Source organism: Lynx rufus, unplaced genomic scaffold (genome assembly GCF_022079265.1).
Source record: "Lynx rufus isolate CCGP_SWC_20201006 ecotype Redwood Valley unplaced genomic scaffold, mLynRuf1.p SCAF_1, whole genome shotgun sequence".
Taxonomy (NCBI): Eukaryota; Metazoa; Chordata; class Mammalia; order Carnivora; family Felidae; genus Lynx; species Lynx rufus.
Window position 1 is genome coordinate 43956504 of NW_025814823.1, and position 13635 is coordinate 43970138.

At 32.6% G+C, this 13635-nt stretch overlaps 1 pseudogene; it reads left to right on the forward strand.

Moving 5' to 3' along the window:
* Window positions 1-5325: 5325 nt before the first annotated feature.
* On the forward strand, window positions 5326-9116 carry LOC124508562 (40S ribosomal protein S3a-like; annotated as a pseudogene).
* Window positions 9117-13635: the final 4519 nt, after the last annotated feature.

Below are 13635 nucleotides of genomic sequence, written 5' to 3' on the forward strand. Positions count from 1 at the left end.
AATGAGATGTTATACTAGAAAAATAAACTAAGTTAATAAAATATAAAAATAAACATGTATAGAATTTAAAATTTGAACTAAATTAGCTGAGAATGAATATGTGTCAAATTTTTTTCTGCTTTGTATTTGGCATTTTGTATACATGGATTATGTGTTCTTTGTGTAATTTATTCTATGACTTTTCCCTGTTGTTACAACTATTTTAAATAAAACCTGAACAGAAACACTTTAAGTTCTATTACATATCTTGATATTAACACACTTTGATCTCTTGATTTATTAATTTTTATTTTCTTTTAACCTGACTATACAATAACTTGTTTTGTTGTTGCTTTTTAAATTATTATTTAAATATCTTCTATAAGATTGTTTATGAAATCTTCATATTTTCTTTTCCCCCAGTGTGTGTGTGCGTGTGTGTGTGTGTGTGTGTGTGTGTTTAATTTTATAAACACCTTCCTCATGTTTTGTTTAATTTGATTTTTTTCTTTTTCTAATTTACTTAAATGCTTTTATTTCTTGAAATGATTTCAATGCTTAATTTAAGTCCCAAAGTCAAGACTATACAGAGCTCAGTATAAGCCAGTCCATGATGAATAATAATTCTTCATGCTTTACATTTACTTTTGCCAACATTCTTCAAAGTTCTTTTGCCTGTCTGAATATTTCTGATGGCATTCTTTGATGTTCTTATTCTCCCTACTCCCTTTTTTGTTACTTTCAATGTGCCTTTACTTTTCTTAAACCTTTCTTTCCTTTACAGTGCTAGGTGATTATGCTGTGATTTTTCTTTTACTGTTTATTGTAAGTAACATCTCAATTCAAAAATACAATAGTTACTTATTAGGTCATTTGATACCATGGAAAACTTTTGGCCACATTTTTTAAAAAGTTATGCTCATTTTTAAAAATGATAGTGGTCATTTAAGTCAATTTGCTTCCTATTAATTTCCTTCTTTATTTTATGTCTATTTTTAGCTTCCATATCTTTTCACTGCTAATCATTATTCATGTTCTAAAAAGGAACCAGGAAAATGCTTTAAAATATTCACATGATCTCCATGAATAAAGTTATGTTTGTGAGTCTCTCTGTCTTTGTTTTGGTTTTCCATCTTTCATCTTTCTGCCTCTCTCTGTCTCTCTGTTTCTCTCTGTCTCTCTATTTATCTGTATCAGTATCTATAATCTACATCTATATCTATACCCATATCCAGGTGTGTGTGTGTGTGTGTGTGTGTGTGTGTGTATTCAGCCTTTGCTTTCTGGTAATAACAACTATCAGTAACAGAGTTTAACATTCACAGTTATCCCTCTGCCCTGTCAAATGGATAATCTTCCATTTTATCATCCACTAGCTCCTCCCTACTATTCCATTTGGTCAGATCCATTCATTCTGATCTATCTGTTCAAGTAATGGGGGTTTCATTTTGTTTTTCTACTATTTCTGAATAGAGTATTCTAATTTGGAAAATTCTCTACTCAGTATTTCGTTATTTTTAAAGTATAGGATATCGACACTGCATCATCTCATATTCTGTAATACATTTTTTTCATTGAATTTGGCATTTTTCTTCCTATTCTTATATTCAGTATGAGAGTTTGTCCTACTGCTCTTTAAGATGGAATTGCTGTTTATGTTCAACTCAGTTTCACTGGACTCAAAGAAGAGATAATGCTATCGTAATGCCATTATTTTAAACACAGATTTTTTTTCCAGGTTTTGTACATAGCAGAGCAGCTCTCTCACTGCAATCTATTGAAAGTCCGCAACCTAACAGTTTGTTAAATTCAAAAAGAAGAAAGGAAGGAAGGAATGAAGGAAGGAAGGAAAGAAAGGAGGGAGAGAGGGAAAGGAAGGGAAGGGAAAAGAGAGAGAGAAAGAAAGAGGAAAGAAAGAAGAAAGGAACGGAGGGAAGGAGGGAAGGAGAGAGGAAGGAAGGAAGAAAGAGAAGGTAAAAGAATTTTTTTAATAAAATTTACTTGCATCTTGGAATCTCATTAATTCTACACTATTTCTTTCCACATTTAAAATAAATATATTGACCCTTTCCATATAAAAAGTATTCTGGGGGTGCCTGGGTGGCTTAGTCGGTTAAGCATCCCACTCTTGGTTTCGGCTCAGATCATGATCTCAAGGTATGTGAGTTTGAGCCCTGCATGGGACTCCACGCTGACAGTGCAGAACTTGCTTGGGATTCTCTCTCTCCCTTTCTCTCTGCCACTCCCCTGCTCTTTCTCTCTGTCTCTCAAGATAAATAAATAAGTTAAATAAAAATGTTTTTTTAAGTACTCTGTGATGTGAAAAATGGGTAAGATACAGTTCAATTCCTTAAGTTGCTCACAATTTACTCAGAGAGAAGAATATACAAACATCTAATCACAATACATGTCAGAATGTGAGAAGGTCTAAAACTCATAATTGATTAAAGTATAATGTGATTTGATACAATAAAAAGAGGACTGTTGAAAGGATCATATTTCTTTTTGAGTTATGGAATTATGACAGCACACCATAAATACCCTTTTCAGGCAGATTAAGTTATCCTCATTAGGTTAAAATAGTTCACTTTAGATTTACAGTGATCTGGAAACACTGCTGTTGTATCGCTCTGAATATTGTAAATTATTCATGAATCAGCACTTTTTATGTTAAACTGAAGTTGTGATATTGTCTGAAATATGGAGATATTTAATCCCTTACAGTCACAGGCCTTTCTCACTAACCCTTTCAGTGTCATTTTGATTATGTCTCAGTCACATATTAACAAACTAGTATATCTGTGCTTTATGCAGGTGAAGGACCGTGATCAATATTTGTTGACATTTTTGGCTTGTCATATAATCACCAAATTATATTAATTTTAATAAATGAAAGTATAAATCACTTTATGTTAATTAAAAAAATTTAATGTTAATTTAGTTTTGAGAGAGACAGAGACAGAATGGGAACGGGGGAGGGGTAGAGAGAGAAGAAAACACAGAACCCAAAGCAGCTTCCAGGCTATGAGCTGTCAGCACAGAGACTGGCACAGGGCTTGAACCCATGGACCATGAGATCCTGACCTAAGCTGAAGTCAGATGCTTAACCGACTGAGCCACCCAGGCACCCCACTTTATGTTAATTTTTAAAATATCTCTCAATTTTGCTCTGCTTTAGGGTCCTCATGAAGAAATATCTAAGTGTGAATTTTGTTTATAGACTTACTCTTTTATATATTTATATTATTGCCAAAATATATTGTGTGGCTTTTTCTGAAGACATATTATATTACATACACAAATGTTGATGTTTTTGTTGTTCAGCTGGTAAACATTTCTTTTTATCACATAGCTTCATATTTCTAGTTAAAGTTCCATTTTTTCCCAAGGCAGCATAGAAGATGCAGTTTATTGCTCTCTCAAATGCCCATCACCCACGCAAAGAAATCACATACTTAATTTCCAAGGTATTTTACACCACATATTTTATGTTAATAATACAGATGACTGTAAGTACATTATTCTGGAAAAGAAAGACTGATAAATGTAAGAAATCTTAATGCCAAAAGTGAGGTGACTATTAAGAGCAATAGATTTTATTTTAATAAATGCAGTTGCCATAGTTGAATAATTCAGGACTCCCAACACACATTTTCTGTTGATTAGTAACAATATAAAGAACTATTGAGCATTTCCTACCTACACTGTAATTACCACTCACCAAAGATTAGAGAACAAAGAAAAAACTTTCTGTGTCTTATTAAAGTAGGAAAAACAGACACTAAAGAGAATACTACATATAATTAATCATATATTTGTAATTGTGCAAAGAGAAAGTGTCTTTTAAGCTGAACCAGAAGGAAAACAGGAACTGAATGAGTGAAGATTTGGATAGGAGGGAGTAAGCATTTTAGATATACAACATATGGGGAGGTTGAAAACTGGATGAGAACATCAATATCAAAGACCACAAAGAAACTTAAAAAGAGTGAATCATAGAACAGAGGACATCATTGTCACAAAATGAGGTTAGATAAGATGGTCATGGCTATATCATGTGACACATATATTTATGTTGTGGACTCTATCTGAAGAATTTTAAGTTGGGAAGGGTAAAACTCCACTGTGCATCATCTCAATATTGCTGTATTTACTGAGTGTATTATAAATTACTAGGTTGCTTAGCTGTAGTGTGGGCAAGCAGATGAACACTAGGAAATAAAATTTCTAAAAGTTGGTAGATGAGTATAAATTTAGAAAGATGGAAATTTTGAGGTAAATTCCTTAGTTTCTGGATGGTCAACTTTGAAGAACTACTAATTTTTTCTGAATTGAGGAACACCAGACATTTTTTTTTCTTTTTACAAAAAAGGTCTTAGATCCTTTTTAGAACATTGCTACTTTGAGAAACAAATGAAATGCTCAAGCAGAGATTTATTAAATAAAAATATTTATTGATTAGCCATTGAGTATAAGAGTTGAAGGTCCATGAAACATGCAAAATGGTTCTCACAGAAGTTATAATTAAGTGAGGAGAACAAACAATATAAAACAAGAGTAGTTGGGTATAAGTGCTATAAAAAATTAGATAAGAGATTCAAGGGAATAAAGGCTGATAGTAATAGCTGTTTTAGAGAAGGCGGATCAGAGAAGGCCTCTGAGCAAGCAGCTCAGGGACAGCTGTGAGTGGGGGAGAGATGAGCTTTCCAGAGAGCAAAGCAAATGCCTTGAAATGATGAGTTTGTGGATGGAAATAGCTGACTTCAGAATAAAATTGATTTCAGAATTATTGGCTTATATCTGGCAAGTTCAGTCTGTGGATTAAATGATATGATTCAAGGATTAAGCCTGAAAATTGAATTCTGACAGATTTTCCTATTTAATGCCATAATTAGTCTCAAAAAATGTTAAAGTTCTTCAGGATAAATATTATAGTCACTGCTTCATTTAAGGTCCTGCAAGACAACTAGACACACTTTGGAAAAAAAGAAGAGCTTTTTAGAAAATTATGGACTGGGTTATTTATTAAAGCACACTCTTTCCAAGTCAGGCCATGTAAATTTAGTGTTAATCGATTATGTTGTTGTTGTTGTTGCTTTTTGTTGTTATTTTTGCCACAACAGGAGAAGGTATCCTGAACCTGCCATGTGTTGGTTTCAGACATGGGTTCACCTGAGATGCTAAACAGTTTTCAGGCATGAAAGTGGTGCTGCCATCCTCCGGCAAGGTGGAGGGGGACATGTCTGTGTGTTCAAAGGGTTCAGTTAGTTTTGGATTTCAGTGTTCTTGACTGCATTCACCAGATATTATCCTTCAAAGTCTCAGAGACTCTACTAGACATTAACTATGGTGGAAGAGGCTTCCTATGCTACCCATTCAACATTATCTCGTTTTCATACATTACCTTCTGTTCTTGATCTTCATCAGTGTGAATGTGTCATTGGTACTGTAATTACTGTAGCACTTATAGTGAATGCTTGCGTTTAGTTTCTAGCAATATCTTCTGTGAAACGCTAAGAAATCTAGGTCTCCTTCATAACTGCCATAAAACAGGTTTCTCTGATTTTTTGGTTCGCAAGAACCCCTAAAAGTAGGTCATAATTCTACTGCCACCTCAAAATCCAGGTACAGGAGTCAACCATGGGGGCATGGTACAGACAGAATAACTAATCCCTGTGCATATGCTCACTTACCTTTCAAACTTTCTCTCCTCCTAAACAGTTTGGGGGTCGTACTTTCTTTTTTTTTTTAATTTAAATTTTAGTTAACATACAGTGCAATATTGGTTTCAGGAGTAGCTCATTTCTTGAGCTGAGGGGATATTTCTCAGGAAAAATTCTGGGTATATTATTTACTTTTAAAATATTTATCCAAGGATGCCTGGGTGACTCAGTCAGTTGAGTGGCCAACTTTGGCTCAGGTCAAGATCTCATGGTTCATGGGTTCAAGTTCCGAGTACGGCCCTGTGCTGACAGCTCAGAGCCCCTCCCCTGCTCGCACTCTGTCTCTGTCTCTCTCAAAAATGAATACACATTAAATTTTTTTAAATAATAAAATATTTATCCTTAAACATGGATCATTGATACTTAATTTTATTTATTTTTTTAAAATTTTTTTAACGTTTATTTATTTTTGAGACAGAGAGAGACAGAACATGAATGGGGGAAGGTCAGAGAGAGAGGGAGACACAGAATCTGAAACAGGCTCCAGGCTCTGAGTGGTCAGCACAGAGCCCGACACGGGGCTTGAACTCACGGACCGCGAGAGCATGACCTGAGCCTAAGTCGGACGCTCAACTGACTGAGCTACCCAGGTGTCCCATGATACTTAATTTTATATTAATGCAAAGAAGAATGTTGTGGGATAATTATGTGATATTTTCTTTATCTCTTTTTTATCTTCTTTTTTTTTCCTCCCACTCTTCCTTCTGAACAAAGTTATTATAGATGTGAGACATGAAACTGCAGTTTTTCCTGGTTAGTGTTGTCAGAAAACAAATATGGTGCATATCTTAGCTTTGAAAGTCACCATCCAAGTTTAAAACAGAAATGATTAAACATACCTATAAAAAGGCACAATACAATATTGTGTTTCGCATGGTTACAAAATATTATCTTCAAAGATTGGAGACATAAATTGGTTTTCAGAAACTATAACATAGTAAGATATGAACATGTGGGCACTAGTTCTTGTTAGTATTTGGCTTGAGTATGAGACTCAGAGGCCACTAAAGCGCCCTCCTACAAACTATTACTTCGGGGAAAAGAGAATTTGCACCTTGATTCTAGGTGAGTGAGGCTCAGGTAATCAGCAAAATTTAGCAAATTCTCCCTGGTTATCGTGGTGTAGCAACTTAGTCCCATTGGTATAAGTGTATTGATGTAAGGTGAGTTGTGAGAAAACTCTTACTCTCAAATAATGCTTAAGTTCTACCAAACTCCAGAGTGGCATAGTAGTATATCCAGAATTTTCTGTGGCCCCAATTGTAGTTAAATATATTATAAAGGAAAATTGTAGAGGATGTGTTATTAAGTACGCTGGAGGTCCTAAAGATGGGAATACAGTGTGTGCTAGGGATAAAGGAAGAAATTGCTGTTTTCAGAGGATCCGCAACACTACAAAGCTAGGAGAGTGCTGAGCTCCTGCTTGTGGATGGTCCAATTGCCAGTTTATTTAGGATCATACTTACCTTTGCTGAAGAGCAGACAGGATGGATTCCACCTGAGGTTAGGAGATAGAATAGCACTGGAACTAAATAGGACAGAAACTGGACTTTCCCAATCAGTCACCATTACAATGGAATCTGCATAATACATCATTGTCTTTGGAGAAAGAGAAATGAATCCTTTGTCTCAATCACTTCTGAGACATTCCTGACATAGACTATATTTTGTATTAGGTCACAAAATCTAGAATAATTTTTACAAATTAGAAATTAAATAGACCTAATAAATTTGCAAAGCATTAAGTAGTTAAAGCAGCACTTACTGCAAAACACAAGAAATGCAATATCTAAGAGGTTATAAAAATAATTTTACAAGTAGAGATATATACACATATAGTTTATATCAATTAATCATTTAACAGAAAAATTGAGAAACAGAATAGCAAAATAATAATAGGAAAAGAAAATATTTTAGATAATATTGATTACCTACTAAACATCTAGTATTTATCATGATAGCACATGCTTCAGCTATTTTTCACTTCCTCAAGAAACTCTGTGCTTCAAAATAATTGACTTCACAACCAGTTTCAGGGGTGGAATTAATATTAAGTATTTCCATTTCTTTTGCCACTTATTTGTTGCAGAATGGACATGTGCCAGTTCTGGCCAATAAAATGCTAAGAAAAGCTGTAAGAAAGCATGCATTTTTTTTGGTCATAATGCCACTGATTCTGCTTGTAATGGTTAGAATTGCCCTTGTCATTTTGCAATTGTGTAGGGAAAGAAAGGACCACTAATAATGTTGGGATAGGAACAACTTGGTCTCTTGATGAAATCTTTGCGTCAGTGAATCAATCAACTTGAACTTCACTAATTATCTAGAATTCTTAAGAGATATAGTATATTTTCCTTAGAGTTTAAAAAATTTTGAAACATGGTTTATTTTATTTTCAGGCAAAAACATTCTAATTATCCTCAGAGAACTTAATAAATCAAAAGTAAAATTAATTAGAGTACAGAAAAGTGATGAATGTGCACAACAGCCAGAAATGTGTAATAAACAATATAAATAAACAACTAATTAGAATAACATGGAACGGAGAAATATATTATTTAAATGCCCAAAATGTAAATGAAAGGATACACTAAGAATAAAATAAAATTTAAAGTTATTAATAAATAGATAAATAGAATAAATAATTAAACCCATAAAAGACATCATGCTTTGTGTTAAAGAACTGCCCATCACAAAGGAAAATAATACATATTTTTCATATATTTGCCTTAAAATTACCAAGTAATAGAAAATACTGCTGTTATTTGAATTGTAGCACGACATAAAAATTAAGTATTGTTTTCTGATACTTTATTCAGAGTACCATAGTGAACTTACTAATGCATGAATCTTAAAAAGTAATATCTGAGTTTTGTAAGTGCCTTACAAAAGGGGACAAAAAGGAATCCAAGAAGAAAGGAATTCATTATTTCCTAAGATTGGTATGGAATGAAAGCATCAGCTATGTTCAATTTAAGAAATATTGGAAAAACACTAGTCCCAAGTACTCAAAAAAAACAAAATTGGATCTGATTGCCCAAGGATTGTTTTTTTGTTTTTGTTTTTGTTTTTGAAATGAGACATACTGATTTTCAAAATGATGAGATTTTATTTTATTTAGAAGATTCAAACCAATTACTGAGGATTTCCAGGCAAAAATAAAAAAAAACAAAATAAAATAAAATAAAATAAAATAAAATAAAATAAAATAAAATAATAAAATAAAATAAAATAATAAAAATCCAACCAATTTCCACGATGTAGATATTACCTATGACAAAATGTGCTCCACGTTCAAAAACTGGCAGACCATGTTTGAAGCTCATGTTGATGTCTCACTACCTATGATATTTGCTTGATCTGCTCTGTGTAGGTTTTACTAAAAAATGCAAGCATATTCAGAAGACTTCTTAGGCTTAGGACCACAGTTCTGCCAAATATAAAGGTGATGGAAATCATGGCCTGAATGGTGCAGGCAGCATAGCAATTATGAATCAAGCTTCCATACACATCCACATGCAGGTTTTGTGTGGACAGAAGTTTTCAACTCCTTGGGTGATAGCAAAGAGTGTGAGCTGGATCAGATTGTAAGAGTATGTTTAATTCTATAAGAAGATGTCCAACAGTCTTGCAAAATAGCTGTAGCATTCTGTATTCCCACCAGCAATGAATAAGAGTTTTACTGTTTTACATCTTCACCTGCATTTTGTGTTGTCAGCATTCTGAATTTTTGCTATTCTAATAGATATGTAGTGTATCTCATTGTCTTAATTTGCATTCCCTAAGGATGTAATACTGGAGCATCTTCATGTGCTTATTTATCATTTGTTTTGTTTTGTTTTGTTTTGTTTTGTTTTCATGAAGTGTCTGTTAAGGTCTTTTTTCCATTTTTTAAGTGAGTTGTTTGTTTTCCTATTGTTGACTTTTAAGAGTTCTGTGTATATTTTGGATAATAGTCCTTTATCAGATGTGTCTTTTGCAATCACTTTTCTCCCATTTTGTGGCTTGGCTTTTCATTCTCTCAACAGTGTTTTTTGCAGAGCCGATTTTTTTTTAATTAAGTCCAATTTATCATTTATTTCTTTCATGGACCAATCCTTTGTTGTTGTATCACCATACCCAAAGTCATCTAAGTTTTATTCTATGCTACTTCTAGGATTTTTACAGTTTTACATTTTACATTTAGGTCTATTTTCCATTATTATTTAATGTTGTTAAGGGTGTAAGGTCTGTGTCTAGATTTATTTATTTTTTACATGTAAAAGTCTACTTGTTCCAGCCTTATATGTTGAAAAGATTGCCTTTTCTCCATTATATAGCCTTGCTCCTTTACCATGTATCAGTGACTTTATTTATGTGGGGCTATTTCTTAATTTCATATTCTTTCCATTGATCTACTTATCAATTCTTTCACCACTATTTCTGCACACATGCCACACTTTATGTATAGTCTTGAAGTTGGGTAATGTCTATCCTCCAACTTCGTTCTTTTTCAGTTGCTGTTGCCTATTCTGAGTCTTTTACCTCTCCACATAACCTTTAGAATCAGCTTATTCCAATCCGCAAAACAACTTACTGATATTTTGAATGAGATTTATTGAATCTATGTATCAAGTTGGAAAGATGACATCTTGACAATAGTGAGCCTTGTCATCCATGAACATGGGCTATATCTCCATCTATTTAGTTCCTCTTTGATTATCATTCACCAGAGTTTTGTAATTCTCTTCCACGTATATCTTGTACATACTTTGTTAGATTTATACCTAGTTGTTACATTTTTTGAGCGCTAATGTTAGTGGTATTTTCCAAAAAACCCCTCAAATTCCATTTGTTCATTCCTAGTATATAGGAAAGTTGGTTGACTTTTGTATATTTTGTGTTTTAACCCTGTATCTTGCAACTTTGCTATTTAGCAAAGTAATAAACAATTTAGTTAAAAGAGATTTTTGTTGTTGATCCTTTTGGATGTTCTACTGGGAAATCATGCCATCTGTAAACAAAGACAGTTTTATTTCTTCCACCTCTATTATCATACTTTTTATTGTCTTTTTGTGTCTTATTTCATTATCTTGTACTTCTAGTACAATGTTGAAAAGTTATAGTGACAAGGTACATTCTTACTTTGTTCCAGATCTTTGTGGAAAAACTTCTACTTTCACACACATTAAGTTTTTAGTCTAGAAATCTGTAATCACTCTTCTGGTTAAACTATAAATCATTGTTTTCCTCTTTCTAAACCACATAATTTGTCTCAAAGAGTAAAATAATCCACACTTTATGTCGAAATATTTTTATATTGACTATTTAAATCGGATTAACATTAAAACTTTTATTGATTTTTACTTTAGACATGTACTAATATTAAGAAAGTGGAAGTAAATTATGACACAATTTAATCTGCATAATAATCACTTAATAGAATTGTCCAGGCCCTATACGGATATCAAACTGAAAGATACATATTCAGAAATTAATATTCTCTTTAAAGATCTCTTTTCATTAAAAAATATTGTCTGTGAGCTAGCATCTCAAATGTTACTTTGACATGTCACTCTTTATATCAAAAAAGCTCTTTGGTACTCAAACATGCTTTTTATGTTTTCTTAATATATTTAGGATAGATTTGGTATTAGAAAGACTTAACACATGTATATTAAGTACTTTAATCCTCTCCATGATGATACCCAAAAGAGAGTTTAAAAATTCCTACAGCTCATTAACAGACATACATACATTGTGGTACATACAAAATCGTTGCTCTCTAAAATATAAGTCTTTTAGAAGTTGATATTTTAACAAAAAAGGAAAAGGATTGTTAAAGACCAAAGAACCTGAGGCTGTTACTCTATATCTCAGGACACATTTTTTTTTTTTCAACTTTTTTTTATTTATTTTTGGGACAGAGAGAGACAGAGCATGAACAGGGGAGGGGCAGAGAGGGAGACACAGAATCGGAAACAGGCTCCAGGCTCCGAGCCATCAGCCCAGAGACCGACGCGGGGCTCGAACTCACGGACCGCGAGATCGTGACCTGGCTGAAGTCGGACGCTTAACCGACTGCGCCACCCAGGCGCCCCAGGACACATTTTTTAAAGAATGATTCAGTAATATCCACTATCAAGTAAGAAATGAGTTTCAGTTGCAAGTAATCTCCTAAGGAAAGAAAAACACAAAATGAAACTGTGTATCGGGCTGATTACAATGGCTGGAGTGGCATAACTTCAAGTGCTAAGAAATCAACTTATGTGAAATTAAGTAAACAAAAGTTCAAAGGTTTAGGTTCAAATCCCTATATCTGAGCCTAATGAAGCTGGATAAAATTTCACAGGAGCAGTTTTGTTTTTTTTGTTTTTTTGTTTTTTTTAATAGAGTGGTTTTCTGAATTTCTTTGTTGTATAAGAGAAATTCAACGTGTTTTGCTAGTTTACATCAATGTATGTAAATTAGTATTTCTAGCAGCATTCCATTTAGGCTTTTAAAAGGTATAAATAAGTCAATTTTATGAAACTGAGAACATTATTTTTTAAAAGTAACAACAAGGTATATTAATAAAGATTTAGAAATATGTTGTTACTAAATTGTAAATTTTTGAAAAGATATTTATTGCCTGGAATTATGTATTTCATAATAAGTAATGAACAATTTCCTAGAAAGGAATTAATATAAAGACTGATGTGAACCTTAATATAGATTTGGCCTCGGATTGAGACTAAAGTACTTTGAACTTGGGGAATATATTTTTTCCTGCTTTTATTATTTTTTTCTTATTTTTAATAATTAGAGTCTAGCAGATATCATAGTGCATATGAGACATTGAATATATATTTGTTACACAAATTATTGAATCAACAAATGTATTGTTAGTATTTAGTTTATAACAGTGAAGGTTCAGAAATGCCAATAGCAGTTCATGATAGAATTTTCACTATTTAGGAAAGGAAGATATTCAACTGAGTTTATAAATATAAAGGAATTAAGTTTGTTTCCTGAGATTATATTATATCCATTATTTATTGTTAAGATACATTTTCTCTTATGGGATACTGTTTAATGAAACATTTTTTCTACCTTTTGTTTTATATCACTATACTGTAGTATCTCCACTTATTTCCTTTACTAAGACTGTCCCCACATTTTGGCTTTATTGTTCTGCACATTTTTTAGTATCATGCATTAGATTAAAAACGAAAACCTAAAATTAAGGCTATGCATTCTCTCGGAGTGCATCTGGTGACATTCTTCAATAATTCTTTTATGCAGCATGACACATAGTTCTACCCATGATAATAAGAGTTATGTAATATTTTTTCCAGTGGTTTGGTTATTTCAAAATCACTAATAAGTTGTTATGAATTCTTTTGCATTAAAATCAGGAACTGTGTATTGTGAAATATTCATCAAATATATGAGATTTCCATTGTAGAAGTATACAGAACGTTTACATGTTTATATACATGGAAAAAATAGAGATAAATGATAGATGATAGATGATAGATAGATAGATAGATAGATGATAGATAGATCTTGTATTTTACAATGTGCAACATAAAATAAAAATTTGAAAACCTTGATTTTATAGTCCTGAACTTCAGATGCTTTTTTATTTTACCAACAAGTATGATATTATAAAGCAATCAGATAATATACTATTGTCTAGAGTATATGGAAAGTATGTCTAGCTGCATACGTAAACTACAGTGATGTGTTCCAATAATATTTTGTGAAGACTTGTAGTACAGTCATATATTCACTATAATCTCAGGAAATATGCTGACATTAAATTGTAGTGCTTTTTTTGGTCAGAATATCCACTATTCAGGTATTATGTGATATTAAGTTTGTGTTTTCAAGGTCACAAGAACATGAGCTTTAAATACACGCAAGAACATGAGCAACATAGTAAAAAACATTTTTTTTTGCTATTTAATTG